Source organism: Aphelocoma coerulescens (genome assembly GCF_041296385.1).
Source record: "Aphelocoma coerulescens isolate FSJ_1873_10779 chromosome W unlocalized genomic scaffold, UR_Acoe_1.0 ChrW_unloc_scaf_4, whole genome shotgun sequence".
Classification (NCBI taxonomy): domain Eukaryota; kingdom Metazoa; phylum Chordata; class Aves; order Passeriformes; family Corvidae; genus Aphelocoma; species Aphelocoma coerulescens.
This window is the reverse complement of record NW_027184083.1, coordinates 2,359,560-2,386,316: the sequence shown is the minus strand read 5'-3', so window position 1 is coordinate 2,386,316 and position 26,757 is coordinate 2,359,560. Positions and strand designations below refer to the sequence as shown.

General features: G+C 49.8%; 1 long non-coding RNA gene and 1 pseudogene across 1 annotated transcript in view; both read right to left on the bottom strand.

The window, feature by feature from the left end:
* Nucleotides 1–11,198, bottom strand: part of LOC138102897 (uncharacterized) — a 40,589-nt gene extending 29,391 nt beyond the window's left edge. Inside the window, exons 1-2 of the long non-coding RNA XR_011147604.1 lie at nucleotides 11,128–11,198; nucleotides 10,912–11,047 (exon numbers count right to left, since the gene is read on the bottom strand). This is a non-coding gene — a long non-coding RNA (uncharacterized lncRNA). The remainder of the gene's footprint in view (nucleotides 1–10,911; nucleotides 11,048–11,127) is intronic.
* LOC138102882 (uncharacterized) lies at nucleotides 5,660–6,496 on the bottom strand (annotated as a pseudogene).
* Nucleotides 11,199–26,757: the final 15,559 nt, after the last annotated feature.

Genomic DNA, 26,757 nt, shown 5'->3' with positions numbered 1-26,757 from the left:
CTATACCATAAACAAGACTTTTCAAGGTTGCAGGTGGCTTGGTTGTTTACATTCCCTGCCACCTCTTCTGTGAGAGAGAAAAGTCTCTCACGGACTTAGAAAATAGCAAGAAAATCCTCTCTAACAGCATTTTTGTATGTACAAGGGATCACAAATTAATTAAGTTCCTTAAGGCTGAAATCAAAGAAGGTGGTTGGGCTGTTACCCCAGTAGGACAAGTCATAGTTCCACCCCTGATCCTTCGGGAAATAGCCCAACGAGAGCATGAAAGTACCCTCTGGAGGACAAAAAATCTTTTAAAACATTTGAAGAAAGTAGTGATAGGGAGAGGGATGACTGATATTGTACAATCTGTAACAAGCAAGTTTGAAACCTGCTGTAAAACAACCCTGACACAAGCAAGAGAGTTGTGCTAAGAGTGACAAAGACAGGAGATCTCCCGAGAGATTATTGGCAAATAGATTTTGCTGAGATGCCACGCAAAGAGGGATGCAGGTATATACTGGTACTGGTTGACACCTTCAGTGGATGGCCTGAGGCTTTCCCCTGTCGCACCAACACAGCAAAAGTAGTAGTGAAAGCTTTGCTCAATCATATAATACCAAGATTTAGGGTTCCTTTGGGAATGTCATCAGATAGGGGACCACATTTTGTTGCAACAGTGGTTGGGGAAGTTAGCAGGATTTTGGGACTTACCTGGGACCTGCACACACCATACAGGCCCCAGGCAAGTGGCAAAGTTTAACGCATGAATGAGACCCTCAAAACCCAGATTTGCAAGATATTCAAGAGACATCCATGACATGGGTTCAAGCCCTGACTATAGCCTTGCTGAGAGTCTGCATACAGCCAAGGAGAAGGGACAACATAAGTCCCTATGAAATATTATATGGCAGGAAATACCAGGTTCCACACATCCCGGGGGAAATTCATATGAGAGGTAAAAATGATTTACAAAAGTATTTAATGACTCTGAGTTCCACTTTGCAGAAGTTCCAGAGATTCGTCGTGTTATCCAAACCAATAGGATTGGACACACCTGCCCATCCGTTCCAGCCTGGAGACTGGGTCTACATCAAGTGGTGGGACAGCAACCCCTTGCAAGCCAAGTGGAAGGGACCATTCCAAGTTTTGCTGACCACTTTTACTGCAGTCAAGGTTGCTGGCAAGGGACCGTGGATTCACTACTCCAGGGTGAAGAAAGATTCTGCTCCCAAAATCACCAAGAAGACAGAGACTGATACAAATCAGAAAGATGCAGTTTAAACTTTTTTACATGTTTGCTGTTTGCCCAACTGGTAACCATGGTTCAGGGTTCACCCCATGATTTGCATAAGACTGTGGTCCAAAATGGGTCCAAAATTCTTAATAAGAATAAGAATTGCTGGATCTGTACTCAGTTACCACCCCTAGATGGGAGGGGTCACTGGCCATTGATTGGCATTTTAATGGAAGAATTAAGAAAGATTTAGATGAAATTGGGAAAAGAACTCAAATTCTACATGAAGTAGCTTCTAGAAATAACACCTTAAATTTTGGTCATATTTTTGATACCCTCACCTCATGGTTACCAAACTGGGCCTGGGTAAAAGAAATGTTCATAATAGCTGTAATTATAGTTATTATGTGTGTAATTGCCTGTGGAGCAGCCAGTTGTGTAAACCAGTTCTGCAGGTAAAGAATAGAGTAGAGACTAGACAAGGTAGAGTTTTGTTAGTCTCTAAAAGGGGGCAAATGATGCCATGAAGATTATTTGCCTTTTCTTTTATACCCCTGTTATACCTTTTTTACATCTTCTGTATTCCTAGTGCTTTTTGCCTACATTCTTAGACTTGTTTGTTAAGCTAAGAGACTAAACATTTTAGAAGCTTCATAGCTAGGGATCAGTGTGCCCCAGACCCCAAGGTCCTCTCCAGAACACATTCTGTAAACCAAGATAGAACCATCCAGGGGAAGGCTCCTTGGGGAGGGGAGCTCACTCGAGCCTCTCATTGGGCAATCTTTGATAGATATGCTAATTAGTAAAACCTATAATGTTATACCCAATGTTGGGGGGGAGAGACTCGTCAGGGTGCATCTCAATGCATATGACCTGGACGTGTGTTGGGGTCCCTCCCCCGCGCCATGTAGCCCTGAGGGAGGCACGGGGTTTCCCTGCCCCTGGTCAGCCTCGTTCCCCATTGGTTGGTTTGTGTTCCCCTGCGCGGGCAAAGCAGCTCGGCTCCTGTGACTGTGGCAGAGTCCCTCAGCAGAGCCCGGCCATGCGGCTGGGGAAATAAACATCTCTGAAACATCTAGCAAGAATCCGTCCGTATATATTTGTTTCTTTTCCACGGGACTCCTGGTTTGATATAGGCGTGTTGCAGTATCCCCACTGCAACATAATGGTGGAGATTTGAGGGCAGAACGATCCCCGATCCCTAAGCGACTTTGTGTGAGTAAACCCTGGAAACTTTGGATTCCTCTTCTTAGTTTTGTTTTGCTATTGCATATCTGGACTATGGAAGAATCGTGGGAAATGGGGCTCTCTGAGCCACAGAAAAAAATGTATCTAGAAGTAAAAGGAATCCTTGAACAACAAAACAAAAAAGTATTTGAACCGGGAGATCTTGAACACTTCTTTATGTGGCTTTTCAAAGAGTTCCCCTATATTTCCCGAGACTTACTTTTTGATATCAAACCTTCTGGATATCATCAGGAGTGTTTCTGGAACGAGATCTGCGATAAGCTAAGGGATGGACGAGCGATAGAAGCTGTCCGTGGATCCTTTATAATCACTGACGCTCTTGAGGAGCATTTGTATGGTCCCATTACCCCTAAAGCAGAAGATCATACTTCTCCCATGGCCGAGACCGCGCGGCCGCCATCCTGGGAGCGCATGACTGCAGCTGTGCCAATGGAGGTGCCTGCGCTGGATGCGCCCGGCCCCCTCGGGAGCGCGCGCCTTACCGCGGACCCCATCCCTGTCTCGGGGTCCCTGGCCATGCGGCCGCGAGTGAGGGAGCGACGCCGCAGGCGCCATGGGTGCCGTGGGCCACGAGCAGCCAGGAACCGGAGGTCAGCGTGGAAGCCCGCTCTGTGCATACGGCTCGGAGAGCCCTATGCAGGGAGAAGCGGCGGTTTCCACAGCGACACGAGAAGCCGCGCAGCGCAGTGCCGAGCCGAAACGAGGCCGCTCTCGAAGCAGCGTGGAGTTTGCGGAGCGGAGCCGCGCAGAGCCCAGAAACGCACTGGAGCGGGGCCGTGCAGAGAGCGCAGAGCGGCCGCGGGGCAGGGGCCTGACCGAGACGTCGGAGTCGGCGAGGCGGCGGCCACGCGGGACCGGCACCCACGACAGACACGCAAGCACGTGATAGGAGATGTTCTAGCAACGAAAGTCACAGGAACTGTGAAATGGTACAATGTAAAAAACAACTATGGATTTATAACACGAGATGATACAGGGGAAGATTTATTCATCCATAGAACTGCCATTAAAAGGAATAACCCTAAAAATTACCTGCAAAGTGTAGGAGATGGGGAAGTTGTTCAATTTGATATAGTGCAAGGAAAGAGGGGTTTACAAGCAGCGAATGTTACTGGGCCTGGAGGTATTCCCGTCAAAGGCAGCCGTTATGCACAAAATTATAAACAATATCCATTCCAGCAATTTCCCTACCCACAGCCTAATTTCCCCTTTTACCCTATACCCAATATGAATCCTTTCCTAAGTTTACCCTATCCCCAGTTTATTCCCAATCCGTTTTTTCATCCATGGTTTCCCTCACAAAACCCTGCCTTTGCCAATTGTTTCCCCAAAAATTCCTCTCCGATGCCGATGGGGGGATGAAAAGGGGGAGGAAAGAAATTAAACCCTCTCCTGCCTCAGTTTCCCCACAGGCATGTCCAGAGAGTTCTGTCTCCCTTCTGTCAGCCCTGAGATGTTCCAATGAATTTGTTTGGACATTTAAAGACTCAGGAGGGTGGCTTGTTTTGTTTTGAAACTGTTCTTGTTATGTTTATCCAATTGTCTTCATTCTCCTTTTATTAAAATAAAACGGGTGAGATGTTGGGGTCCCTCCCCCGCGCCATGTAGCCCTGAGGGAGGCACGGGGTTTCCCTGCCCCTGGTCAGCCTCGTTCCCCATTGGTTGGTTTGTGTTCCCCTGCGCGGGCAAAGCAGCTCGGCTCCTGTGACTGTGGCAGAGTCCCTCAGCAGAGCCTGGCCATGCGGCTGGGGAAATAAACATCTCTGAAACATCTAGCAAGAATCCGTCCGTATATATTTGTTTCTTTTCCACGGGACTCCTGGTTTGATATAGGTGTGTTGCAGTATCCCCACTGCAACAGACGTGTGCACCTAAGGATCCTTAAAATAAATACAGAGGTAAAATCCCTTTTCCCCTTCTAACCGTGTATGACTCTTGATTTTAAGACCAGGAAAAGGCATCATTACTACACAGTCTAAAACTAAAAAGAACTACCAGTAGATTACAGCATAACATAACACAGTGTACGATATCAAGGTACCTGTATTAAAGCTAGCAAAAGAAATAGTATTGATTAGGAGTCAAATGTAACTTTACTACCAACATGATGAAAATGTACAGATTCTTTTCACTTAACCTCTGGGGGACTAACCGTGAAGCAGGCACCCCTACTCATGGGAGAAACCCCACAAGTTTCCATGGAAATGTATAGAAGATTTCTGCTTTGTGAAAGTTTTTTGTAGTTTTTATAGTTTGTAAAGTGAGGTGTCTGTCAGTCAGAAATCCATCTTATCTTCCAGATGCCAGACCGTTGTTAACCCCATGGCACCAAAATAACTCACTACAAGACAGATTGTCCTGTTTGAGTTGTCTGACTAGTTAAAAAAACAACAGATAAGCTCTTGTGGGGGGTTAGATGTCCTGCTACACTATCACTCCTCTCTGCAGCTGGACAGGGAAGAGAAAATATAACAGTTTAAAAGTTTAGATAAGGACAGAGAGAGATCACACTCCAAATACTGTCAAAGGCAAAAGAGACTCGAATCAGAGATATTGAACTGATTACTAACAAAATCAGAGCAGGATCATCAGAAGGAAAATAAGACAGTGCCACAAAATGGGGGTCAGTTCATCACAGGTTGTTTCTGACACTGCTCAGGGAGAGGAGTCCTACCCCTGCTCCAGCATGGTATCCCTCCCATGGGAGATAGTTCTCCACAAACCACTGCAACATGGTCACTCCTCTATGAAGCGCAGTCCTTTAAGAACAGCCTTCTCCAGCATGGGTCCCCCACAGGGCTGCAAATCCTACCAGGAAATCTGCTCCAGCTTGGACTCCTCTCTCCACAGGTCCCTGCCAGGAGTCTGCTCCAGCACAGGTTTCCCATGGGTTCACAGCCTCATCTCAGGCATCCACCTGCTCTGGTGTGAGGCTCCTTCATGGGCTGCAGGTGGATCTCTGCATCCCAGTGGACCTCCATGGGCTGCAGGGACACAGCTGTTTCACCATGGTCTTCACCACAGGCTACAGGGGAATCTCGGCTCTGGTGCCTGGAGCACCTTCTGCCCCTCCTTCTCCACTGACTTTGGTATCTGCAGAGTTGTTCCTGTCACATATTCTTCACAGAATCACAGAATAACGAGGTTGGAAGAGACCTCCAAGATCATCGAGGTCATGCCCTAACACCTCAACTAGACTATGGCACCAAGTGCCATGTCCAGTCTTTTTTTAAACACATCCAGAGATGGTGATTCTACCACCTCCCTGGGCAGACCATTCCAGTACTTTATTATTCTTTCCGTGAAAAACTTTTTCCTAATATCCAATCTATACCTTCTTTGACGCAGCTTGAGACAGTGTCCTCTTGTTCTGTCAGGTGCTGCCTGGTGGAAGAGACCAACCCCCACCTGTCTACAACCTCCTTTCAGGAAGTTGTAGAGAGCTATAAGGTCACCTCTAAGTCTCCTTTTCTCCAGGCTAAACAACCCTAGATCCCTCAATCGTTCCTCATAGGGCTTGTGTTCCAAGCCCCTTACCAACCTTGTTGCTCTCCTCTGGACACACTCAAGCATCTCAATGTCCTTCCTAAACTGAGGGGCCCAGAACTGGACATAGTACTCAAGATGTGGCCTCACCAGTGCCAAGTACAGGGGAAGAATGACCTCCCTGTTCTTTCTGGCCACAGAGTTCCTAATGCAGGCCAGGATGCTGTTGGCTTTCTTGGCCATCAAGGCACACTGCTGGCTCATATTCAGTCCGCTGTTGACCAGCACCCCCAGGTCCCTTTCCACCTGGACACGGTCCAGCCACACTGTCCCCAGTTTGTAACGTTGTAGGGGGTTATTGTGGCCAAAATGCAGAACTTGGCACTTAGACTTATTAAACTTCATCCTGTTGGACTCTGCCCATCCATCCAACCGATCCAAGTCTCTCTGCAGAGCCCTCCTTCCTTCCAATAGATCGACACAAGCTCCCAGCTTAGTGTCATCTGCAAATTTACTAATGAAGGACTCAATACCCTCATCCATGTCATCAATAAAAATATTGAACAAAACTGGTCCCAGTACAGATCCATGAGGGACACCACTGGTGACTGGCTGCCAGCTGGATGCAGCACCATTCACTATCACTCTCTGGGCCCGACCATCCAGCCAGTTCCTGACCCAGTGGAGAGTGCTCCTGTCCAAGCCTTGGGCTGCCAGCTTTTCCAGGAGTATGCTGTGGGAGACTTACTTGTCTCTTCTCTGGCTGCAATTACAACTGTGCAATAACTTTTTTTTCTTCTTAAATACATAATCACAGAGGCATCACCACCACTTCTGATTGGCCCAGCCTTGACCAGTGGCACATCTGTCTTGGAGCTGGCTGACATTGGCTCTGCTGGACACAGAGGAAGCTTTTAGCAGCTTCTTACAGAAGCCACCCCTGTAGCCCCTCCGCTACCAAAACCTGGCCATGCAAACCCAATACACAGATCTTTACATATACAAAATCCCCAGGCTGGTACGGATGAAAAGTGCATCCAAAGAAACTGGTCCCAATAGTTACAAACCAATTGAGTCCAGCTAGGGTTTTTCCTAAAGAAATCAAGTATAGATTTAAATCTGTTTCTCTCTTTAAATGTATTTCTTCTGGAATTGATGGTGTTTGATATGGCTGTCCATACAGCAATTCAAAGGGGCTCACTTTAGTTTTTGACCCTGGCTGAGTTCTGACTTGCAAAAGAGCCAGAGGAAGGGCCTGTGACCATTTTAAAGAGGTTTCTTGGCACATTTCACTAATATGTCAGTTTAAAGTCTGATTCATCCTTTCCACTTTCCCACTCGACTGTGGTTGCTAAGGGATATGTAAGTTCCATTTTATACCTAAGGTCTTGTTCAGCTGTTGTACCACATCTGCTATAAAATGTGGGCCTCTATCTGAAGACATCCAAGTGGCCACCCAAATCTGGGTATGATTTCTTTAAGCATAATTTTTACCACTTACCTGGCTTTATTGGCCAGCCAGAAAATGTATCTACCAATACCAAAAGATACCTATACCTGTTTTTACTAGGTAATTCAGAGAAACCCACCTGCCAATAATGTCTAGGTGAATTTCCCTGTTTACCTGTTCCACCAGGTGGTCTCTTCTACAGGCCTGCCAGTCTCACTTCAGTGCCTGGTAAAGTTATGGAGAAGATTTTTTCTGGGACGTATTGAAAAGCTCCTGAAAGACAATGCAGTCATCGGTCACAGCCAGCATGGTTTCATGAGGGGGAGGTTCTCCTTATCAAACCTGATTTCCTTTTATGACAAGTTAACCCACCTAGTTGATCAAGGGAAGCCAGTTGATGTAATCTTTTTGGATTTCAGTAAAGCTTTTGATACTGTGTCTCCCAGGATCCTTCTGGACAAAATGTCCAGCATTCACCTGGATAAACACACCATGTGATGGGTGAGCAACTGGCTCATGGGTTGAGCACAAAGGGTTCTAGTGAATGGCGTGACATCAGACTGGTGACCTGTCACTAGTGGGGTTCCACAGGGCTCCATCCTTGGCCCTGTAATCTTTAACATCTTCATTAATGACCTGGACGCGGGACTGGAAGGGATACTTGTGGAAAATGCTCACAGCTTTTTACCAGCTAGGATCGTAGTTCAATGCCTTAGAAAGCCTTGGGCAGCCTAGAGAGGTAGCACGGGCAATCTATCATTTCAGTAGCTCTAAAAGCGGCAAATAGTAGCTGCAAAACTGATACCACCAGTAAAAGCAAAGAGGGAGAAATATAGCTTTTGTTTGCCAATTCCTGCAATTAGAAGCTTTCAAATAGAGACAGAGACAAGATGTTCACAGAAGGAACACAAGCCAAAGAGGGCGGGCCCTGTCTTGGGCCCTTCTTTTATGCGGAGAAGAGGAAAGGGGAGGACTGGAGGTGGACCAGGGGTGACTGGACAATCAGACACTGCTAAAGAGTTTGAGTTACATTTGGTTTTGCCCGTGCTTGGAACAAAGGAGTTCAGGAGCACATGGCAGAGGCAAGTCCTGGCTTGTCTTGGGGAGGGGGAAGGTAAGCTCGGAACAGGCAGCAACAGATACTAAGCAAGTTCACAGTGGTAGGGTAGTGGTTAAGGTGCATCAGGAAAAGCACCTTCAGCTGGTCAAGGGAGGTGATTGTCCCTCTCTACTCTGCTGGAGCAGCCTCACCTTGAATATTGTGTGCAGTTTTGGGCACCACAATATAAGAAAGACATTAAACTCTTTGAGAGCATCCAAAGGAGGGCAACAAAGATGGTGAAGGGCCTTGAGGGGAAGCTGTATGAAGCATGGCTGAAGTCACTTGGTCTGTTCAGCCTGGAGAAGAGGAGACTGAGGGAAGACCTCATTGCAGTCTACAACTTCCTTGTGAGGGGAAGAGGAGGGGCAGACACTGATCTCTTCTCTGTGGTGACCAGTGACAAGACCCAAGGGAATGGCCTGAAGCTGTGTCAGGGGAGGTTTAGGTTGGATATTAGGAAAAGGTTCTTCATCCAGAGGGTGGTTGGGCACTGGAACAGGCTGCCCAGGGAATGGTCACAGCACCAAGCCTACCTAAGTTCAAGAAGCGTTTGGACAATACTCTTGGGCACATGGTGTGACTTGGGGATGGTGCTATGCAGGGCTAAGAGTTGGACTCGATCTTCCTTGTGGGTCCCTTCCAACTCAGCTTATTCTGTGATTCTGTGAATCTTCACTTTCTAATGTAATAGCCTGTAAGGATGGATCTAGTTTCCCACCCTACAGGCATTCTCGCTTCCAATGCCCCTTTTCTTTTTCTTACAAAGCGCACACTGATCTTCTCCTAATCATTGTCAGGGAAACCGTGGGAGCCCCCTGCCTTCCCTTCCCCCTGTTCCTCTCCGACCCCTCTTCCCCCTACCCTTTTAGCTGGTCCCTTAGCTCCCTCTAGAGTCCCAAGTAGGTTCTCGTGTCTCTTATTTTTGCTTTTAAACTGTCACATTTCTTTTTCGTTATCTCTGTTGCGATATGCTTTCCAAGCATCTTATAACAACTTTCCTAAGTCACGTGATTCTGCTCCTTCTAATTTCTGGAGTTTCCTTCTAATATCCAGGGCTGACTGCCCTATAAAGAAAGTTGCTAACTGTACTGCTTCCTCTGGTTTCTCAAGATCCAGATTAGTATATATTCTGGCAGTCATTTTTATGATTCCATTAAGGTCGTGGGGGATTCAGTATCGTCCTGCATTACCTCATACAGTTTTGACCAGTTCATGGCTTTCAGTATAGCATGCTTTACACCAAATAATACCCATCTCTGATACCTTGTTAAACAAACTTGGGTCCCAGGTACATTGGGGTCCCACCTTGGATCTGTTGAAGGAAAATTCTGATCTACAGTTCCTTCTAAGTCTCCCTTAGTATGTGCCCCCTCCACCTGCTTTCTGGCCGTGCTCAACACCATCTTCTCTGTATTATCCAACAACATATCTAACATGACTTGTATATCATTCCAGTCAGGGTCCTGAGTCCTAATTATGATTTCAAATACTTTAGCAACTCTATTCAGGTCTTCCCTATAAACTCCTGCTGCCTGCTTCCATGACATTAAATGCACTACTGAAAATGGACTTTTTACTGTTACTGGACCATGATTCCTGACTGTCTGTCAGACGAGAGCCATAAGAACTTCCCTGGCATCTCCTCCAACATCTCCTTGCTACCTTCTAGTGCATCCCACAATCAGACTGAAATTCTCTGATCCTCCAAAATATTGTCTCTATTCCAGTCCACTTTCCCATGACCTACTCATAGGTCTTGACACATTTCCTGGTGATTCATCATTCCCCCCCCATTCTTTGCTGAGGAGTAACCATCACTTCTAAATCTTCCTCCTCCCCTCTCCTGCACTTTAGGCAGCTTTGTCCTATGCTGCATGCAGAACAACATCTCTTCAACCCTTTGCCTTTCCTTTCCTTTTCAAGTGCTAAAATTATTGGATCTTGAGGGGTCCTCCTGCATTCCTTTTGCCATTCTGGATGATTTCTTAAGGTGAAAAACAAGTCTACATAAGGAACTTCATCCCACTTATTCTTCCTTCTACAAAACAACATGAATTGCAATATGGCATTATACTGTAAAGTTCCGTCCTTAGGACATTTTTCTTGATCTTTCAATGCGTGAAGTGGCCAGCACTGACTACAATGTTTTACAAGTTTTTCCCACGTAAGAGGATCACCCCCAATTTGTTGTCAATGTTTCAAGATACATCGCAGAAGTAACAAGTCCAATACCTCTTTCAATGTTTTGTTACCCATTATAACCAATTACTGTTTAGGAGCTCCTAGAAGGGACTCTAACCCTTTCCTGTTCCTAACTTAGGTACCTTTAAACCCAACTGTGCAAAGCTTTCTCTGTGTCTTACGGTCAGGTTACCACCTTTAAAGTAAAGAATGCCTTTATCTTACCAGGGGTCTTGCTCTGATTCCCTTTGGTCCCGGGATCAAAGGTTCTTCCAGAGAATCCCTTGGTGCCAGCTGGAGGTCCTGAGATCCCTCAGATTTGTTGAATGTCAGGAGTAGGGTCCCATCTGGAGTGCCAAAACTATTACCAAAAATAGTTAAAATAAAAAACTCCTTACCACCAGCCACAGTATCCACAGCCACAGTGGCTTCAAGGTGCACCTGTTTCAGTGTGGCCTTATCTATGGGCCACAGTTCCTTTAAGGATGTATGTGGAGGATGAGGGAAGATGCAGACAATCAATATGATTTGTAAGCAAGCTTCGTTTATTAGTGATTCTGCAATTACATTTATAGCCGGCTTTATTAGCTAATCATAGTTGTCTTTAGTTGATTGGATAATTCTTAAAGGTTACATTTTCTTAGCTCTGCCCAGCTGTGGTTAGGGCTGTAACTCACATCTGTGTTTCGCTAACCGCAAGATCCTATCATTGCCTAGCAGGCAGGCTCACGGTCCTGCTGACCTTGCTCATTCTTGTGGTTAGCTGCTGAGCTTGCAGCAGCTCTCGGCAGCTCTTAGGTTTCATATCCTCTTTCTTGCAGCCATCCTTCCACAATTCCCGTTTTCTCTTTTTGCACAAGCAGGACATTGTTTGTGATCTTTGTTACTTGGCAAATAATGCAAGAATAAGCTATTCAGATAATAAGCAGCATGGCAAAAATTATACTGAGCCAGCAAAGAGCTTCTGTCAAAATGGTTTGCATCCAAGGGGAAAGATTACCAAAGAGGCTAGCAAGCCATTGATCAAAGGGGTTGCTTTCTACAGTAAGCTTCTAAGTATGCTTTCGCAGCCATTGCAGCTGCTTATGGATGGAAGTGCTGTGATCGGATAGATTAAAGCAGCACATCCCCTCGAACTCTTGGCAGCCATGGCCTTGTGCTAGCAATAAGAAGTCAATGGCTGCACGATCTTGCAGCAGTGCATGGTGTAGGCTATCTACATCTGTAGCGAGTTCGCTCAACACGTCTGAGGTGACATTTGCTTGCTTGCCTGCCCAGCATGTGAGCTTCTTAAGCTGGGTGAGGGCGTGTGCTGACGCGACTCCTGGGGCTAGGAGAGAGGCGAAAAAGACAGCAGAGGGTTCCCATAATTCCACAGTCTCTGCAATCAGGGCCTAACTGACGAATGCTCCGTCGTGATTGTTTGTGCGTGATGCTTAGGATTTGCTGGATGCTAGGGGCAAACATTGTTAGCTTCCCAAAATAACACGGCCCCCCTAATGGATTAGAAGGTACTCCGGGCCATGCTCTATCTCCGCAAATAAGGAAGGTCCCTGGGGGGAGCGCTCTGGGTTTTGGGAGGCTTGGGGCAGGCCATACCAAATCGTTACAGTAAGCGGTTCTGTTAGAGTACCACAACATGGTTGTGCTCAGCCATGTGCTATCATTGATCAGCTGTTGGGGCTTTAAATTGCCGTTATAGCCATAGTATCCAAACATAAGGCAATAGGGACCAGGCTGGGAACCTAAGAGATCTAGCTCTTGCGGTTCGAGTGTAGATGTATTAAGGCCTTGGGCGATTACCTGCGCTTGGGCGGCTAGAGGGTTTTGCTTAATTTGAAGGGTCTTGCAGATGTCAAGCATTATGATACCGCTCATCACAACACAAAAGGCTGAGAGCGCGGCTTCAGGCTCTTGATATTTAGAGGTGTAGCTTTTGAGGCTACTGGCCTTTGTTAATGGGACCCCGATAAGGCAGGTACAGAAGGGATTAGAGGGCGTAGCTAGTGATAAGCAGAAGGACTCTTGGCCTGTCTGGTTAGCCCAGGTGACCCACATGTTCTTTCGGTGGTCTATGCGGTGCACAGCTGTTTTGGTGGTCCACCAGAGGGACCACAGCAAAGCGACAGCAAATGTGGTCCCAATCTCCATCTTCGACCTCCCACAACTGAGGGATTTTAAGCCTTACTTTGCAGAGGTGGCCAAGAATCTGAGTGGCCTAGTGGGCTGTCAGCCATGCTACAGCCCGCCAAAGGTTCCAAGCTAGGACCCAATTGGTTCTTTGACTTATGTCTTCTATAAGGCTGAACGCTATGTCAGGAGGGTACCCAGTCCAGCTAGCCAAGCCTCGTGCCCAGGATCTTTGGACCCAATTGCTATAGCAATTGTGACACCATCGAGATTGCAAGCGCTCCTGGAATACCCACACTTTTCGTTTGCAGCCCCCACAGCTGATTTTGACCCAGGCACGGCACCTAGCTTGGCCGCAATGGAGACAGGTCTGGGTTTGTATTCCTTGCCACCCCTGCCTATTCACCCAGCTTATCAAAGTCCGCAGCTCTCGTTCGCTGGTCCAGGGGAGAGGTCGCCTTAGCAGCTTTTCGATGAGTCGTAAAGGGTCGTCAACTGCTAAATGAAGGCGAAGCAGGTGTCTGTCTCTGGTTTCGCGGAGACTCTCTGTCATCTGCTAGAGCAGGTCGGGTCCAACGGCTCGGTACCCACAACGGACCTGTGGGAGTAAGCACACACATGTGACCTCTCCCTATATATTGTACTTCTGCTGGCCCTTCCCAATGTCCGGTTCGGGGGTTCCGATATAAGACTTTCATGGACAGTGTCTTTGGTTTGGCTTCTGATTCCTTAAAATGTGTTATGGTGGCCGGAACATCTCTGTCTCCGGTAATACAAAGGTAGTTCAGCACAAAGAGCGTTTTCACGAGTCGTTCTTGGGGGTCTTTGATTTCACGGTGCTTTTCTAGGTATTGCTTTAGTGTCTGGTGCGCTCGCTCGACGATGGCCTGTCCTGTTGGGGAGTGCGGAATTCCCAGAACATGCTGTACGCCCCACTTCTGGCAGAACCGTCTCATGCTCATGCTGGCATAGGCGGGGCCGTTGTCTGTTTCCACTTGCTTTGGCACTCCCATGACGGCAAAGCAAACTGTGAGATGTCTAGCTACGTGTAGCGCCTTCTCACCTGATTGTGCTGTAGCCCAGACAAAATGGCTAAAGGTGTCTATGGCGACATGCACATATTGTAATTTACCAAAAGGAGGGACATGGGTCACATCCATCTGCCAGAGGCTATTGGGACCTGTCTCGCGGGGGTTGACACCAATTCCTAGGCCTAATCCGTGATGACTGCATGTGGGGCAGGCTCGTACAATACCCCTCGTGTCTTCCATTGTAATGCGGAACTGCCGATGCAAACCCTTGGCATTTTGGTGGAATGTCTCATGAGCTTGTCGTGCGAGCTGAAATTGATTGAGGGGCACGGCGATGGCGGTCACTAGTCGATCTGCGAGGGCATTGCCTTCTCCGAGGCCTTCATTCCACTTGTGACTGCAGATGTGGAGTACTGCGTAGGCTTCTTCTCGCTGCTGTACTGCTTGTCTTAGCTAGCACAGTAGGGTAAAAAACCTTTTATTGGACACTTCTTTAATGCGAGTGGTTTCGATTTGTTGTGCCACGCCCGCAACGTACAGGGAGTCTGTAATGATGTTGACGCAGTCTTTAAGCCAGTTGCTGAGTGCCCAAACGACAGCGGCCAGTTCCAGTGTCTGCAAGGAATCATCTGGGTCTGCTGGCAGGACATGTTGGCACCACTGTTTGCCGTCGTGCCATACGGCGGCGGCTCTCATCGATCTTCTTCCTGTGTCGGTAAACACTGTCGTGGCGTCCCGCAAGGGTTGTAGCAAGAGCTTTGGCTTAGGCATCCAAGTGTGTAACTGCATCCACTGTAGCATAGGCACTTTAACTGGCCGGGTATCAACTGGAGTCCCTTCTGTGAGCAGGCTGGCACGGAGGGCATTGGAATGCTGTAGATACCAATCTAGTACGTCTTTCTTTATGGGGACATAAATGGTGTTGGGTTCTCGGCCCATTACTTGAAGTGCTCGGTCTCGCCCTTTTCAGATTAGCTCGGCCAGATTTTCAATTTGCTCTTGCAGTGTTGTCTTTGGCTGCAAGGTCGAAAAGAGCCATTCTAGGACTCGTGGCTCCCCCGTTTTCTTTTCTTGTGTGAGAGTGGCGGTGAGCTGCTCGGGACCAGTAAGGATTGTAAGGTCTATAGGTGCTGTGAGGTCCCGACGCACCACTGCGCGCTGTGTGACTAGGTCACTTATTTGTTGAATTTGTGCTTCTTGTTGAGGCGTCAGGTGCACTGGAGCTGCTGGGTCAACACCTTTGAGTAGGGGGCGCAGGCAGTTAAGGTCGTCGTTGGACAGGCCAACCACTGGTCGCAGCCACTGCAGATCTCCGAGCAGGCGTTGCACATCGTGGAGTGTGCGCACTTTTGTCTGCAGCGCAAGTTTTTGAGGTCAAATGTGCGATTCTGTGATTTCCCAGCCAAGGTATTTCCAAGCAGGAGTGCGTTGAATTTTCTCTGGCGCGACTACTAGGCCGTGCTGCTTCAGTTGCTCGATCAGTTTTTGCTCTTGCACTGGGGTAAAGGGCTTTGGCTGAGCTAGCAGGATATCATCCATGTAATGATAAATGATCGTCTGTGTCCACTTTTGCTGAAGGGGTTGCAAGGCAGCGTCTACAAAGAGCTGGCACAGGGTGGGAGAGTTACCCATGCCTTGCGGCAGCACAACCCATTCAAAGCGTTGTGCGGGGCTTTGTTTATTAATTGATAGTAAGGTAAAGGCGAATCTTGGTGTGTCCGCAGGGTGCAGGCAGATGGTGAAAAAGCAGTCCTTTAGGTCTATGATCAGCAGGGGCCAACCCTCGGGTAGCATTGCTGGGTTGGGCAGCCCTGGCTGTAGTGCTCCCATTGCTTGCATCTGGGCATTCACGGCCCTCAGGTCATGTAGTAGTCAGTACTTGCCAGATTTCTTCTTGATTACGAATATGGGCATATTCCAGGGACTGGTAGATGGCCTGACATGACCTTGGTTTAGCTGCTCTTGCACCAGGGAGTGTGCTTGGACAAGACTTTCCTCTTTTAGTGGCCACTGCTCAATCCGTACGGGATTGTCACTGAGCCACGTGAGTGGAATGGGGAAAGTCCATGCAATGGCCGCTATTGAAAAGCCGTTTCTGTAGTGAGTACTGCTCCGATTTGGCCAATGTGGCGGCCATTCTTGGTGGGAGATGATGGTGATGTTGGCTCCAGAGTCTAGGAGGGCTCGCAGGTGAATTCTTTCTGGGCCATGGCTGCACGTAATGCGGACTACTGGTCGAGAGTTCATAGGTACTGTCAAGAGCTCCAGGCCTCCTGTTGATCGGAACCCTCGGTTGCCTCTGGGCTCTAGGGTGCGGCTATTCGCATCTTGGATGAGGTGCGGCAGGGGAACTAGTTGAGCTATTTTGCTGCCGGCAGGTATAATCAATGGGGGGAACTGCGCTTGAACCATGATTTTAATTTCCCCTGTGTAATCGGCATCAATGAGTCCAGGAATAACAAGGAGGCCCTTCAGGGCTGCTGAGGAGCGGCCTATTAGTAGTGCTCCATAGGTTTGTCCATTGTGCTTTAGAGGGCCACACACCCCTGTGGGTGCGCATATGACTTCTTTGTTTGCAAGGACAATGTCTACTGTGGTTGCCAAGTCCAAGCCTAGGCTTCCTGAGGTGCTGGGATGGAGGCGACCGGCTGGCTGGAGTGGTTGCGGTGGGGTGCTGATGCAATTGCGGGAGCCGCTGTTGGTGTCATCGTGCCGCGGCTCTGAGCACTCGGCCTCCCGTTTCCCTGTCTGCGTTGGCATGCTGAGGTGCTGTGGTTGTCCATCTGGCATCTCTGACACCAAACTTCCGAGGCGGTGCACTCTCGGCAAATGTGTCCCTGCTGTCCGCACAGCGGAAGCATCGAGGACGTGTTGGGCCCCTCGGCGCTGCCGCTGGCTTGGCCTGCAGGGGGGCTAGGGCGGCCAGTACTTGTCCCTGGTTTTCTTTGATACTGCACCCTACCTCTCTTACTGCTTCTACGAGCATGGCACGCTCTCCTACGGGGACCCTGCTCATTCTTTCTAGCATTTCTTCTACTGTGGCGTCCCCTGGCAGAGTTACTAAAATCGCTCGGGTGCTGGAGTTTGCGTTTTCCATGGCGCATTGCCTTAATAAGGCGCCTTTCATCCATTCTTGCACATCAGATCTGTTAATGGCGTCTGTAACTCAATCAATGAATGATGCAAAGGTCTCATCTCTACCTTGCTTTATTCCCATGTACGAGGGGGTTGGCGGGGCAGTCCTGACCCAACTTAGGGCAGCCCTAGCTAGTCGCATAGCTTCTCTCAGTAATTCTGGTCCTAGCCGAGCTTGTTCCTCTATGGAGGCATACATCCCTATTCCTGTGTACTGGTCTGCTGTGAATCCGGCTAGAGGATCGCCGGCGGGTCTGGGCAGATGGGCCGCAGTGGATTATTCCAATGAGACTGCCATAGCATTAATTGGGATTGGGTTAGAATCATTTTCATAATGGTCTTAATGTCTTCTTGCAGTAAAATGCCAGTTCCCCAAATATAATTTAACATCTGTTTTGCTGGCTCTCCGTGGATGCCAGACTCAGCAACAGTGCTGCGGAGCTGGGATAGTAATTTCCAATCCAGAGGGCTGTATGTGGCAGTGACATTTCCCTGATTATCTTGGCCATATACCACAGGGAATGCCCAGTCATCCTCAAGCTCCTTTAAAATGGTGCTGTCGCCGGCTTGTAATGCTTCCCTCTTTATATGGTTCCAGTCTACCCCCTTTACTGCGTGCTTGAGAGGCTCATTGGGGTATAGTTGTCTCAGGGGATCTGTTTTTGAATGTGCTTCTTCTGCCAGCAGGGCAGAGGGCTCTGCTGTTTGGGTTGATGACGTGCTCTCTGCCACTGCATTGCTAGCTTGAGCAGTGACTGAGATTATTTGAGTGGCTGGGGGTATGGGGACATTATCACTCCCTAGGACTAACTGCCCTGGTTTTATTTCTGGCTCGCCTGTGCTTGAACGTGGGGCTGTCCCCCCGTTGTTCAAGTAGGAATTGGCTAGGTTTTGCTCAATATGATGCTGCTTTAGACCATTAATGACCACTCGCCATGGTTTCATAACGCTTTTTGCGGCCTTGTTGTCGTCTATCACCTGCTCCCACAGCTGGTCTCCATACCGCCTCCACTCTGCCACATCAAACACAGTATTAGGGTCGTTGAAAAACCCCTGCCCGATTCCATACGCGAGGAACCTTGTATCACGTCGGCGTCACCATTTGCGGAGGACGAGGGAAGATGCGGACAATCAATATGATTTGTAAGCAAGCTTCGTTTATTAGTGATTCTGCAATTACATTTATAGCCGGCTTTATTAGCTAATCATAGTTGTCTTTAGTTGATTGGATAATTCTTAAAGGTTACATTTTCTTAGCTCTGCCCAGCTGTGGTTAGGGCTGTAACTCACATCTGTGTTTCGCTAACCGCAAGATCCTATCATTGTCTAGCAGGCAGGCTCATGGTCCTGCTGACCTTGCTCATTCTTGTGGTTAGCTGCTGAGCTTGCAGCAGCTCTCGGCAGCTCTTAGGTTTCATATCCTCTTTCTTGAATCCATCCTTCCACAGATGTACCTGCTCCAACACGGCCTTACTCATGGCCACAGTCCCTTCAGGGATGTACCTGCTATATCATGGACATCCACAGCCATAGATGCTTTGAGGTGTACCTTCTACAGCATGGACTTCTTGGGACACAATCCCTTCAGAGGTATACCTGCTGTAGCATGGACATATCTGCCGTTGTGTCCTCTGTGAACAGTTCCCACTCAGCCCGGTCAGCTCAGGACACAGCAGGCAACGGGGGCCAGCCTCTGATATCGTAGTGATCAGAGGTCTGGCTCGTGGGTCCTTCCAAGGGACCGCGGCAATAAAGGCAGACGGCGGAGGAAAGGGGGCAGGCTCAGAGTTGGGTTAAATCCAGAAAGTTTATTGGTCCTCCGAACGGGAGGACCTCAACCCCCAGGGGTGCCCAACCCAGAGCACCTGCAGATCGCGCGCCGGGGCATTTTATGGCGGGGGGGGCATGGGGGGGGGGTGTACAGAACAACCAACCAGGGAAGGGAAGGGTGCGGCAAGCAGAACGAGGGACACATAAGGGAACCAACTATAACAGGGGAAGGGAGGGGCTCCTTTCCCAGGACTAATCACCTGGCCCCCTGGCTAGAACTTTCCAGAAGCCTGGGAGGGGTGCCAGAGTGACAGACAGGGTCCTGGGAGGAGATAAAAATGACAGACGGGGTGATTTAAATAAACCAGGGGGGGTTCCAGCTGGGGTACACCAAACTTACCGAACATGGGGGGGAGACCCGGACTGAACTAAGCTAACACACTCCCACATCTCCTCCTTTTTTTTTTTTTTTTTTAAGATGACATGAATCCGGGTTGGGGACAGTACTCTGAGTCTGGGTACAGGTCCCCGAACCACATCATCTCCGGTGTCTCCAAACTAAAACACAACTTAGAAAAATAAGGTTAAAACTGGGGATAGCAACTGGGATAAACTTGGGGCTTAGGGGTCAGAGAGGCACACGACTAACCTACCCCGGTCTTGGGGGGTATTTGATCTCCCTTCCTGACGGTCTGGGAGATACACGGTTTCACCCACTTTGATGGGATCCACCTAGGGCCCTCGGGGGTGGATACACATGCGTACCCTTTCCCCCAGGTAACTAGTTCATAGGGCCCTTGTATCTCCCTAGTCTCCGGGTCTTTAACCCACACCGGAGGACTTTCTTTCACTTGCAACTGCTGAGACCGCCCAAAGTGCCGCACGATTGGTGGGTTTAGGTTCTCAAAGGCACAGCTGAGGAAATTCAGCGTGAACAATGCCTTTGAGAGCCTGACAGCAGGTGACTAGCTTTTTTGAGGAGCACTGGCGCTGGAGCATTCTTTTGATGTTTTGGTGGGCCCTCTCTACAATGGCTTGACCTGTCGGGGAATAGGGGATGCCAGTCTTGTGTTCTATTCCCCATTGCTGCAGGAAGCTCCTGAACTCCTTGGATGTATACGCTGGGCAATTGTCCATTTTGATGACTTTGGGGATGCCCAGGGTAGCGAATGCCTGCACTAAGTGCTTTTGGACATCGCTAGCCTTTTCCCCTGTGTGGGCAGAGGCAAAAACTGCTCCCAAGAAGGTATCAACCGACACATGTACGTACTTCATTCTGCCGAATGAAGCAACACGTGTCACGTCCATCTGCCACACTTCGCAGCTGTTAAGTCCACGGGGGTTTGCGCCAGTACCAATGGCAGGAAGGGCTAGCTGGTGGCATTCTGGACATGCAGCCACAATCGCCCTGGCCTGGTCGTGCTTTAGATTGAATTGACGAACCAGGGCAGGAGTGTTCTGATGGAACAGCTGATGGCTGATTTTGGCCTGCTCAAACACGTTTGGAGTCGGGGCCATCGCAGCTAGCGCAGCGAGGGCATCTGCCCTCCTGTTGCCTTCTGCGATGAACCCGGGCAAGTCCGTGTGTGACCTGACATGCATCACGTAAAATGGTTGCTCTCGGTGGGAGACTAGATTTATTAACTTTGAGAGCAACTCATATAAGGCCATGTTGGAGACTTCACGCAAAATGGCGTGCTCGGCTCTGGAGACTACCCCTGCAACATATGCAGAGTCTGTTACCAAATTTAGGGGTTCAGGGAACCTTTCGAAAGCCCTGACGACTGCGTCCAACTCAGCAACCTGAGGCGATCCTTCTACCTCTTTGATGTCAGCCTCCCACCGCTGAGTTTGGGCGTTTTTCCAAGTCACCACGGACTTATGGGACCCGGACGCGTCAGTAAAAACTGTCAAGGCCTTTAAAGGTTCTTTGCTCCGAACACTTTTTGTATTTAATTCAAATTGAATTTCTGAATTGAAAATTTTGTGGGCTGGCCTATGCAAGGAAATTTGGCCTGTGTAGCCCTCCAGAGCAAACTGCAATGCTTCACAATCTCGAAGCAGGCTCTCCAACATTGCCTTAGTAATTTGGCCCATTTTTGTCCTAATTGGCACGTGGATGCAGTCGAAGTCACATCCTGATAACTCTCTGATCCGGATCCTAGCCTTCCGGATCAGTTCAGCCATCAGCTCTTGTGGCTGTGTCATCCTCTTGGACCGATGATGGCTGACAAATACCCACTCTATGATTAAGAGGGGATCCCTCCGGTCCTGGTCCTCTTTGCTCTTCTTCTTCTTGTCTTCCCATTGGAAGACAACCCCGTGCAAGTGTGGCAGATTACCCAGGATGATGAATTTGAATGGCAAGTCAGGCCTATACCTGCTTGCCTGCCTGGTGGACATTAGATGTTGCACCCTCTCCAGAGCTGTTTGCGCCTCTGGGGTGAGTGTCCGGGGAGAACTAAGCTCCTCTCCCCCTTTTAGTAAATCAAAAAGGGGGGCTAGGTCTTCATTGGACAGACCCAGCCACAGCCTCACCCAATTTAAAGACCCACACAGCTGGCGGACATCTGCCAGAGTCTTGATGTTGGTATTGATAGCCATTTTTTGCGGCACAATGGTCCGCTTTGTTATTTCCTGGCCCAGGTACTTCCAAGGTGGCATCCGTTGAATCTTTTCCTCTTGGAGCTCGAACCCTGCAGCAACCAATGCATTGATTGTCAGGTCGAGCACACTGGCAAGCATGTCATTGTCGGGGGCACACACGAGGACATCATCCATATAATGGAAGACGATGACCTCTTTTGCTGCTGCGCGAACTGGGGCAAGCAAGGAAGAGACATACCATTGGCAGATGGTCGGGCTGTTCTTCATACCCTGTGGCAACACCTTCCAATGGTATCTTTTCCTTGGGGCTTCTCGATTGATAACAGGAATCGAGAAGTCAAAACGCGGGGCATCGTCAGGGTGCAGGGGAATTTGGAAAAAGCAGTCTTTGATGTCAATTACTGCCAGATTCCAATTTTGAGGGAGCATCGTTGGGGATGGCATCCCTGGTTGGAGAGAGCCCATGTCTTCAATGACATTGTTAATTTGACGAAGGTCCTGGAGGAGCCGCCATTTGTCTTTGTTAGGCTTTTTGATAACAAAGACAGGGGAATTCCAGGGGCTGTTGGATTCCACGATATTCCCCTTTTCAAGTTGCTCCTCCACGAGCTTCTCGAGCGCCTTCAACCTCTCACCATAGAGCGACCACTGCTCTACCCAAATGGGCTGATCAGTTTTCCAATTTAGTTTTTGAGTAGGGCGCTCTTCAGTGGCCGCAACCCAAAAATTTTTCGGGGGGTCAGGTAGGTCAATTGTGACTCCCCACTGCTGCATGAGGTCTCTCCCCAAGAGGGGTTCCTTGTAGTCTAATACGAACGGACGTATGTTTGCCAATTGTCCGCTCGGTCCCTTGATTTGCACGATGCTCCTTGATTGTCTGGCCAATTGGATGCCCCCAACACCTTGCACGTGTCCAGCCACGTTCTGCAATTCCCAATGTGCCGGCCATTCCCGTGTGGGAATGATCGTCACATCTGCCCCTGTGTCCAGAAGCCCTCTGAGGTGCAGGACTTCCTCCCCTCTGTTGACCTTGCAGCCTACCCGAGGCTTCTCTGTCCCTATAACATGTGTGGCACACACCATTGGGGGTGGCCTTTCCACAGGGATAGCCTGGGCAACTGTCTGCCCTCTGGGCAGGAAAAGAGGTGGGTGGACACAGCGCAGCCAGAGAACGGGTCCTTCGGGACTAGATGTCATTAGTCCCGGAGCGACTTCGATCTCTTGTGGTGTGCAGGTAACATCTCCGACTATGACATACCTGTCAGGGCCTTGGTCTTCTGCCCACAGCTCACCACCAGTGCTTACCGGTGCGGTATGCCACTCTTTGGTTCTTAGGTGGAGCGGTGTCAACAGCTGCAACCTGAAAGAACCATCAGAAAAAGAAGTCAAATCCGGTTTTAAAGTCAAGTCCGATAGTTTTGCCTCTTTGAGTTCCCCCTCCCCCGTCCCTTTTTTGTCTTCACGTGGGGCGGGCGCGCGCTCCCCGTTCGGTTTTTTTGTTGGAGTTGGCCCTCCTGTCCCCCAGGTTCATGTTCTTTTTTAAATCGCTGGAACTGCCACTTGAGCGGGCAGTCCCTTGTCCAATGTCCAGGCTGGTCACATAGGAAGCAGGTGCTCCTGGCCTGCGGGGTTCGCCTGTGGCTGTTCATGGTTGGAGGTGGTTTGGTGTTCAGGCCCGTGGTCTTCCTCTGGTCCACTGCAGGGCGATGCGTTGCTGTTCCCACTGAGGCCATTCCTCTGGGCTGCTGTCTCTCTGAGCTGGTAGGTTGCAGGTGTGGTGCCTTCGCAGCACAAACTTCCAACATATCCTGTATGGTTGGCGGGGGGTCCAGGGGGAGGCTCAGGATGGCTGCCTTGCACTGAGGGTTAGCATTCACCATGGCCATCTCTGCAATGACCTCTTCCCTGGCCGCCGGCTGCTTGACCTGCAACTCTACAGCTCGGGTTAGTCTCTCCACAAACTTCAGGAATGACTCAGTGGGTTCCTGCCGGACTTGCGAGTAAGATTCTACGGGCATATCAGGCCTCAGACCAAGGAATGCCTTACTGGCCGCTTCCTTGATCCGTTGCAGAACCTCCAAAGGCAGGCCTTGAGCCTGCTTTGGTGCCAGAGCCCAATCCCCTTCGCCGCTCAGATGGTCCAATGTAAGTGCCTCATTGTCGGCATCAACGGACGTATCAGAACCTTGCAAGAGGGCTGGAAGGAGTCTGCGGAGCTCCCTTTCCCACGCTGCCTTCCAGAGCAGAAACTCTGCCGAGGAAAGCAGGCATGAGAAAAGCTGACGCAGATCGAAAGGTGTCATTACTGCTCCGGAGAGACTTGCCTTTAAGAGGCCACGAAAATATTCGCTTTCTCTCCCAAACTCCTTCTGTGCCTTGCAGAGTTCCTTTATTGTTTGGTGTGAGAGGGGTTCCCAGCTGACATGGGTTGTTCCTCCTCTCCGGGACCTCTGATAAAAAACCGGAGCAGCCGAGGGAATGGGATCCAGTTCCGGGTTCCGGTCCTCGGGCCCCCCCCCTTCCGGCCAGACACCGTGGGAACCGGAAGGACAGGCGTGGGAACCGGAAGCAGGAAGTGGGTGGCAGCCGGGCATGGAACCACGATTTCTGGGGGCGGAGCACGGGGGCGCGCACTGGTGGCAGGTAGGAGGGGTAAGAGGGGTGGATCCAACTTGGGAGTAGGAGGGGTCGGGGCGAAAGGGGTTGGGACTTGGGAGAAAGGGATTTCGGGTGGAAAAGAGCTGGGGAAGGCAAGAGGGGGTTCTTTCCACGTGGCGCCCGCCATCTTGTCCTTCTCGGGCAGGGAGGGCATCTTCTAAACTGTCTGGATCACTAACCCGAACTCGGGGTCTGATAACTGGGGAAGCTGGGGAACGGGATAAGCCTCGGGCAGTCTGGCCGGGACTGTCCGAGCGGGGACTCCGAGAACCCCGAGGAGAGCCAGGGAGACAGTAGCAGCCCTGCATATCACGGGTTGCTCTCCTCAGCATGCCCGTTTGAGGGGACACGGGTTCGGGAGACGGGTTAGGGGTAACAACTGGGGAATTCGGGGTTGTTCGTCCTTCCCTCTCCCTTTTTTTAGCTAACGCCGATCGAATCTGCAAATACAGAAAAGAGAAATCTTTCTCTTTGGCAGAATTCGATCGCGCTAGTGTCTCTCCCACGGCGTTCCAGAAGGGAACGGTCAAAACCGAACTCTGAGAGCACTGAGGGAAGTACAGAAACAGCCACCAAACAAACCGTTTTAAACATCCCTTTGAAAAACTTATCCCCCCACCCTGAAGGAGTCCCGCAACTTGGAGAAATGCCTCCTTCTGCGCTGTGGACAGTCCGACGCCCATAGCCAACAGCACAGCGTCTGGAGCTGAATCTTTAAAGCCTAGAACGCCGGTCTCCCAAAACCCAACCGGAGACAAGCGAACCGCGCTTGTTCCGGGGCTGCGCAGCCTCCGTTCGGCTCTTCGAGAGCCGGGGACCGTACTGGTCCGAAAAAAAAGCCTTTACCGGCTTTGAGGCAAGTTTCCCCCCCCCCCCCCCCCGGGGAAAAATACTTACCTGACTGGCGTTCAGGCACGCTCCAGGCGTTCGATTCCTCCGCCAAGAACGACTTCGCGGCGCGGGCGAAGCTGCCGTTCTCACCCCCAGTAACGCCGCTCACTGAAACGGAGCGTGCTGCAGCTGGGGTAGCTTGACGTCCCGAGGACGCACTTGCTGAAACAATCAGTCCCTTCCGTGGGGTCCGAGGGAAGCGGGGCCCCACGCCCGGGCGCCAAGCTGCCTATGCCGAGGACACCCCTTCCGTGGGGTCGATAGAACGAGGAACCCCACGCTCGGGCGCCACGCTGTCTTTGCGGTCCGATGGAACGGGAAGCCCCACGCTTGGGCGCCAAATTGCCGTTGTGTCCTCTGTGAACAGTTCCCACTCAGCCCGGTCAGCTCAGGACACAGCAGGCAACGGGGGCCAGCCTCTGATATCGTAGTGATCAGAGGTCTGACTCGTGGGTCCTTCCAAGGGACCGCGGCAATAAAGGCAGACGGCGGAGGAAAGGGGGCAGGCTCAGAGTTGGGTTAAATCCAGAAAGTTTATTGGTCCTCCGAACGGGAGGACCTCAACCACCAGGGGTGCCCAACCCAGAGCACCTGCAGATCGCGCGCCAGGGCATTTTATGGCGGGGGGGGCATGGGTGGGGGGGTGTACAGAACAACCAACCAGGGAAGGGAAGGGTGCGGCAAGCAGAACGAGGGACACATAAGGGAACCAACTATAACAGGGGAAGGGAGGGGCTCCTTTCCCAGGACTAATCACCTGGCCCCCTGGCTAGAACTTTCCAGAAGCCTGGGAGGGGTGCCAGAGTGACAGACAGGGTCCTGGGAGGAGATAAAAATGACAGACGGAGTGATTTAAATAAACCAGGGGGGGTGCCAACTGGGGTACACCAAACTTACCGAACATGGGGGGGAGACCCGGACTGAACTAAGCTAACACACTCCCACACATATCCATGGGCACAGACACTTCAAGGTGTATCTGCTGCAGTGGTGCATTGACCTTGGCTAGCTGACAGGTGTCCACCAAGCCACTCTATCACTCCCCCTCCTCAGCTGGACAGAGGAGTGAAGTACTAAGGCCGGAACAATAAGCCCTGAACCAAAGTTGATCTCTAGATGAACTTTCCAACCAAATGTTATATGCATCCACTCATTAACGATGTATTATTAGCAATATGATATTGTCCTGGGTTGCAGTGTATGTGGTGGCCAATTGACCTGTGGTACAAGAGACAGAGAGAGTTCTTAGTAAGACAGTCCCTGGTGCCAAAGACTTATCAGTTATGGTGAGGGAAAGGAGCCTCTCCCAGAATGCCTTGTTCGGTTATGGTAATGTATTACCGCAAGCCTGGTTCCTACGGTATATCACCGTGTCCCATAGCCATAGGGAGGAGGAGGAGGAGAAGATCCAGCAGGCAGGAGTTGTGCAGCAAGATTGATTTATTTAATTATTTTACAAACTCTTTTATAGACTTTTTTCTTCATAGTCTAATTGGACAAAGGACCAGCCACCCCTTGGGGGTGATTGGCTAAAATCCTAAAACATTCATTGTCAAAATATTTTTCTACTATACCATAAACAAGACTTTTCAAGGTTGCAGGTGTCTGGGTTGTTTACATTCCCTGCTACCTCTTCTGTGAGAGAGAAAAGTCTCTCACAGACTTAGAAAATAGCAAGAAAATCCTCGCTAACAGCATTTTTTGTTCCTACAGTAATGTACCCCAGTTTTGCTTCCCTGGTTTGCTCCTGGTGTTAGCCACACCCCTGTACTTAAGTTCGAGCTGTCACGTGCTCAGGGTCATTTGCCTCTGGAAACCTTCAGAAGTTGTAGCAATAAACTGCTTTCTG